The sequence below is a fragment of the Passer domesticus genome, unplaced genomic scaffold (genome assembly GCF_036417665.1).
Source record: "Passer domesticus isolate bPasDom1 unplaced genomic scaffold, bPasDom1.hap1 HAP1_SCAFFOLD_67, whole genome shotgun sequence".
Lineage (NCBI taxonomy): Eukaryota > Metazoa > Chordata > Aves > Passeriformes > Passeridae > Passer > Passer domesticus.
In genome coordinates this window covers 28597-34946 of record NW_026990168.1, presented here as the reverse complement: position 1 = coordinate 34946, position 6350 = coordinate 28597, and the positions used below count along the sequence as shown (strand labels likewise).

At 54.6% G+C, this 6350-nt stretch overlaps 1 long non-coding RNA gene across 1 annotated transcript; it reads left to right on the top strand.

The window, feature by feature from the left end:
* Positions 1 to 109: 109 nt before the first annotated feature.
* LOC135293068 (uncharacterized) lies at positions 110 to 921 on the top strand. Its single transcript, XR_010355208.1, has 3 exons — positions 110 to 182; positions 270 to 368; positions 813 to 921. It is a non-coding gene; the product is annotated as an uncharacterized LOC135293068 (long non-coding RNA).
* Positions 922 to 6350: the final 5429 nt, after the last annotated feature.

Genomic DNA, 6350 nt, shown 5'->3' with positions numbered 1-6350 from the left:
TGCACGTGTGTGCCCGCGCCCTGCACGATCCCCTCACCGCTGCTGCGGCTCAGTGGTGCCCGTGCAGATCAGCAGAGATGGCAGAAGCTTCTGTGGCTGTTGAGTTACAGGTGTGTCTGCGGGGAGGACTTCTCAAGCTCCAGGGCTGGATGCTTGGCCCCAACCCAGCTCCCATGGCAGGGGTGAGTAGTGTGACCCTGCTGACCCCACAGGCTGAGCCCCGCTTTTGTGGGATCCATTCCTGGGAAATGGAACTACTTTCTCTTAAGGTCCTCCAAAAGGAAAGACCCAAGTTTTTGCAGCCAAAAAGTCTCATGACTCAGATGAATTCCTGAGACAAACACAGAAGGAAGCACCCGGAGGACAAGGTGGGTGCCTTTCCCTCATGCTTCCCCTGGGACTCAGCAGCCGGGGGCTTTGGCTGCACATCTGGACACGCCGTGCCCGGCACAGCGGGAAGGGATCCATGGCAGCCTCACTGCCCCGCTGCTGCTTTCACGCCCTGCAGGGCTGTTTCCCAGCCTGGCCTGGCTGCAATTCCTCCCCAGCCTCTGCAGGATGGAATTTGGCAGTAGCTGATAGGGTGCCCCCACTGTACTGTGGGCCTGAGATCCCCTGCCATTTCCCAGTCTCTGAGAAGATCAGGCGGTGCAGCTGTTTGCACAAGGGAGTGCACTGGCCCAGCCCCAATTACCTGGGCTTTTTCCTGATCTTTACCTTTGACTTTGGCAAGCATTGCCTCCTGAAGGTGCCACCTCCCCAGTGGGGAATATTTCCATTTGATCGAGTTGTCCCTTTTTTCCTTTTTCAAGTGATGGACCAAAAGGCTGTTCAGGAGGAGGAACACTCAGGGAGAAGCAGTGGCTCATTGGCAGCCCTAGCTGCAGGAAGGAAGGCGATGCCAGACACGGGCACAGGCACAGCAGGTAATTGCTGTGCCAGGCTCAGCCCTGGCCGGGGCTGTGTGGCAGCAGCTCTTCCCCCAGGGCCTGCCCTTGCCTGGCCCGGCAGCAGCCAAAGCTGGAGGCGCCTCGGCTTCCAGGCCTCTGGAGCTTGTTCAGAGCCCCGGGGAAACGGGACGGGTGCAGCAACGTCCCTGGCGCTGCAGCTGCTGTGGAGCTGGCCCTGAGTGCCCAGAGGCCCAAGGCACAGGAGCAGCCCCGAGCGGGAGCCCTGCTACCAGCCCAGGGCCAGAGCCAGCCCTGGCTCCCGACTGGGCAGGGGCTGCGCTGGGTCCTGACAGGGCCTGAGCCTGTCCCCTGGGGCTGGGGGAGCTGTCACGGGGCAGGGAAGGCCAGGGCTGGCAGTGGCTGCTCAGGGATGGCTTTGGCCTGTGTCCCTGGCAGCAGCCACTGCCCAAGCAGCTGCGCTGCCCCCGGGCTCTCCTCCCGGCCTGCTGGGCTTTGTTGGCTGGCACAGCCTGTGCCCAGGGCTGGCAAGGTGCCTGCAGGCCCCAGCTCTGGGGGAAACAGAGAACGTCCTGCCCGTATCCACCGTGCTGCCAGCTCAGCAGTGCAGCACAGCATGGGCTCACGCTCCCCATCACTCCCACAGATGCAGCCAGCACCACAAGACCTGTTCCCAATGCCCAGGATGGCCTCGGAAGGGGTTTCTGTCAGGGAACAGGCTGCTGGCTAGGGTTACTGGGAGGCGTGCTTTCTTTGGAGCTTGTCTTCATGTTGTGCTGCTTTGGAATCGGGTATTCCTGGAAGAGAAAACAGTGAGTGTTTTGTTGCTCTCCCCCTCAAACAGCTTCTTTTGAAAGTCTAACGTGGTCAGGAAACATTCCCATTGAGACTGCAGTGGGGTTGTGGCCAGTCCATGATTGTCCAAATAACTCTGCTGAGGGTTCTGCTGCTGCCCAGTGCTTCCATTGGCCTCTCAATTGCTGGGCCTTGTCCTGGGGGCCCCGCTGGGGCTGCAGCCAGAGCTGGCTCCCACTGAGACTGCCTGGCCAAGAGCAGCCCCAGGGGCACGGGGCAGAGGCAGAGGGAGGTGGGGAGGAGAAAGAGCAGGGCCGAGATTGCCCTTGAAAGGCAGAGGCGCTCTGGGGCCCACTCCTGGCCAGGGAGCCTGCCCAGAGCCGTGCCCTGCTGGCCGGGGCCTTGAGGGGCAGCTGTCCAGCTGGGCCCAGCTGTGCCAGCAGCTCCAGCCGTGCTGGGGAGCCTTGCCAGCTCTGGGCCCTGCTGTGCACGAGGGTCCCTGTGTGCCACTGGCAGCTGGGGCCTCAGCCACCTCCTCTCTGCACAGGAGCACCTCGGGACAGGAGTTGGAAGACGGTGGCTGCACCTCACACCCAGACAGCGTGAGCAGCCCCTCCAGCAGCAGGAACGGCCTGGACAGCCCTCTCAAGTGTTCTGTGAAGAGGACTCCAGAATAACCGTCTACGACGAAGCCTCCTCTTACACTGTAGATCCCACTGCCACCTGCTCTCCCCATTGGCCTCCCCAAGCTGCCTTCATCCCTTTTTTTATCTCAGTCTCTCCCATCCCAGCCTATCCGAATTCCTCTAGAGACCCCAGGACCAGCCCAGCAACCTCCAGCCCCTCCTCAGACCAACACATCCCTCCCTCTGCCCCTGAGCCCTCTGGCCTTGCCCTCTAGGCAACACTGAAGGTGACACCCCACCCCCACCACCCCCCCGCTTGCAGGGTAGGCAATGGCCCATTCCTCTGTTCAAATAAAGAGATGGATCTCTGTTGTGGTTTGAAAGCAAAACCAGTGAGAGACTCCAAGTCAGAAATACAATTTATTAGGAAAAGGGAAAAAAAACCAAAATACATGCAATAATACAAAAGAAAAACCACTGACAGGGTCAGAATACAGCCTGACACCCTGCTAGTTAGGGTGGTGGTAGCAGTCCAGCTGAAATGGACTTGTGGAAGTGGTGATCCTGTCGAAACAATCTGGTAGCTCTCATCCTCTGGAAAAGCAGTGGGTAAGGGCAGCGGTTCCTCTGGGAATCCAGTGGAAAGACTGCTTGTTGTGTCCCAAAACCCAGATTATATCCAGCTGGGGATGCTTAGCTCCTCCCCCATGGGCAGAGCATCTCACAGTGGGCTGATATCATTCTGCCTCATGCTGTGGGTCCTTGATTAGCCATGAAACAGAAATGGCTCTGGGAGGGAGTTATCTCTGAGTCATGTGGCAAGACATTGATGGGCCCATTAACAGGAGATAAGGAAGAAACAATGCCCCTCCTGGTTTCAGCAGCTCTTGAGGATGGGAATAGAACATAATTTTATATTATAACCTAGGACATAATCTAACCCTTATTCTATTACCATCTGTACCCAAACCAATATCCTCTTACTATAGATATGTATCTATCTATATATATATGTATAATATAAAATGAAACTTTACACACAATTCTCGCTTCAAATTAGGTTAGATTTCCTTGTGGTACACAATGGCTTTCCCTGTCCTTCTGCATTACCCAGCCAGTGCAACCAGGTCCTTGAGCAAAAATTCCCACAGATGGGTTTGCCCCTGCTTGCGGTGGGATTAATCCAAACAGTCTTTCCTAAAATACCTTTCATGTGTATCACAGGAACTTTGTCTCCATCCCCTGTGTGCAGGGGTTCAGACTGGGCAGCACCAGGATTGATAGGTCCTCGGGTGTTGACCACCCAGATGGCTTTTGCTAAGTTCAGTTCCCAGTTCCTGAAGGCTCCTCCACCAAGTGCCTTCAGGATAGTATTAAGTAGTCTGTTGCATCGTTCAACTTTCCCGCCAGCTTGTGTGTGATAGGGGATATGATATGTCCTTTCAATGCCATGTTCTCTGGCCCAGGTGTTGATAAGGCCGTTCTTGAAATGAATTCCATTGTCCGACTCAATTCTCTCAGGGGTGCCTTGTCTCCACAGGATTTGCTTTTCTAGGCCCAAGATGGTGTTCCAGGCAGTAGCATGAGGCACAGGGTAGGTTTCCAACCACTCTGTGGTAGGTTCTACCATGGTCAGCATGTAGCGCTTGCCTTGGCAGGTTTGGAGAAGCGTGATGAAGTCAATTTGCCAGGCTTCCCCATACCTGTACTTCAACCATCGCCCACCGTACCACAGAGGCTTCACCCGCTTGGCCTGTTTGATTGCAGCGCAGCTCTCGCAGTTGTGGATGACCTGTGAGATGTTGTCCATAGCAAGGCCCACCCTTCGGTCACGGGCCCATCGCTATGTTGCATCTCTCCCCTGACGACCAGAGGCACCGTGGGCCCAACGAGAGAGCTAGGAATGATTCTCCCTTGTGCTGCCAGTCTAGATCCACCTGTGATACTTTCACCTTGGCAGCTTGGTCCACCTGTTTGTTGTTGTGATGCTCTTCATTAGCCCGACTCTCGGGTACATACACATCCACATGTCGAATCTCACAGTCAGCCTCTCTACTTGGGTGGCAATGTCCTGCCAAATCTTGGTGGCCCAGATGGGTTTCCCTCTGCGCTGCCAGTTGGCCTTTTTCCAGCAATGCAGCCATCCCCACAGAGCATTAGCTGCCATCCATGAATCGGCGTAGAGATAGAGCCTCGGCCACTTCTCTCGTTTGGCAATAGCCAAAGCCAGCTGGACGGCTTTAAGCTCTGCAACCTGACTCGATCCAGCTTGTCCCTCAGTAGCTTGTGCAACTTGTCCTGTGGGGTTCCATGCTGCAGCTTTCTATTTCCGGTTAGTGCCTATAATTCAGCAGGAACCATTAGTGAAGAGGGCATATTGTCTGTCAGGCTCCGGTAGCTCACTATATGGTGGGGCTTCCTTGGCACGTGCCACTTGCTCCTCTTCTTCTTCAGAAGACAATCCAAAAATCTCCCCTTCAGGCCAGTTTGATAGAATTTCCAGAATGCCAGGGCCATTCGCATTTCCAATCTGGGTGCGCTGGGTGATGAGGGCAATCCATTTGCTCCATGTGGTGTCGGTGGCGTGATGTGTGGAAGGAACATTTCCTTTAAACATCCAGCCCAGCACTGGTAGCTGGGGTGCCAGAAGCAGCTGCGTTTTGGTGCCAGTTACTTCTGAGGCAGCTTGAACTCCTTCGTAGGCAGCCAAGATTTCCTTCTCTCTGGGAATGTAGTTTGCTTCAGAGCCTTCATAGCTCCATCTCCAGAATCCTACTGGTCAGCCTTGAGTCTCACCAGGCACCTCTACCAAAGAGTCCAGGACAAACCATGGTTCCCAGCTGCAGAGTAGAGCATTCTTCACCTCTGGTCCTATCCTGACTGGGCCAAAGGCTACCGCATGAGCGATTGCCTGCTTAATCTGGGCAAGGGCTTGTTGCTGTTCAGGACACCAGTGGAAATCGTTCTTCTTGTGGGTGACAAGGTAGAGAGGGCTCACAATCTGCCTGTCCTCGGGAATGTGCATTCTCCAAAAGCCTACGGCACCTAGGAAAGCTTGTGTTTTCTTCTCCTTGGTAGGTGGAGACAGAGCGGTGATCTTGTTGATTAACAGGAGATAAGGAAGAAAACTATGCCCCTCCTGGTTTCAGCAGCTCTTGAGGATGGGAATAGAATACATGTTTATACTGTAACCTAGAACAAGAAGTCACCCCAGTGTCCAGGTGGCAGCAGCAGCAAAGCCACCCAGCACCAGCACTGACTGAGCTCCATGCCCAGGAGGAGCCGTGGATGCCCACGGTGTGGGCAGGCAGAAGCCAGGCAGGGGCTGCTGTTGAAATGGAGGTTTTGGGGGGTTCAATTAAGTTAGCAATATGTGGACTAAGCATTTAAATTTTAAATTGTAGAATTATGTGTTGAATTTTAACCTTTTACTTAAGAAACCTCTGCCAAGGTACAAAGGGCATAGGAAAATGCAAATTTCTGAAGCTTCTTGCTATTGTGAGAGTCTGTCCAAAACTTCCCTCATTTTTTGCCTCTCGATCGTCATGAAAGCCAAGACCACCGGGGAAAGGGAAAGATCCTGTTCTGAAAATCCAGGTCTGTCTGGTCCACCAAGCCAGATTATTGCCTACGGGTGTGTTTGCTCAACTCATGGAACAACACTGCACCCAAGAAGGGGCAGTGTGCTCTCCTTCGCCTGCATCACCTAGCAACGCTAGTGCTGGAATTTCTCCACCCTTCTGACTTGGCTGGACTTTCTCTCTGGAATGACCTTCCCGGAGGTCACCACAAAAGGACCCTCCACTCACCGTACATCAACCACCGTGACAGATGGACTGAGACGGGAGAGGGCTCTCCCCTCAAGGACTGGGACATGCGACCCCTACATGGAAAAGCTCCCCTCTTCTTCCCAAAAGGACTGAGACTGAAATCCCTACCGTAGGGTGAGGGAAGGCGTGCGTGGGGACCAAAGCAAGTTTTGCAAGCGACCACGGGACCGAGAACACAATGGTTCCTGCCT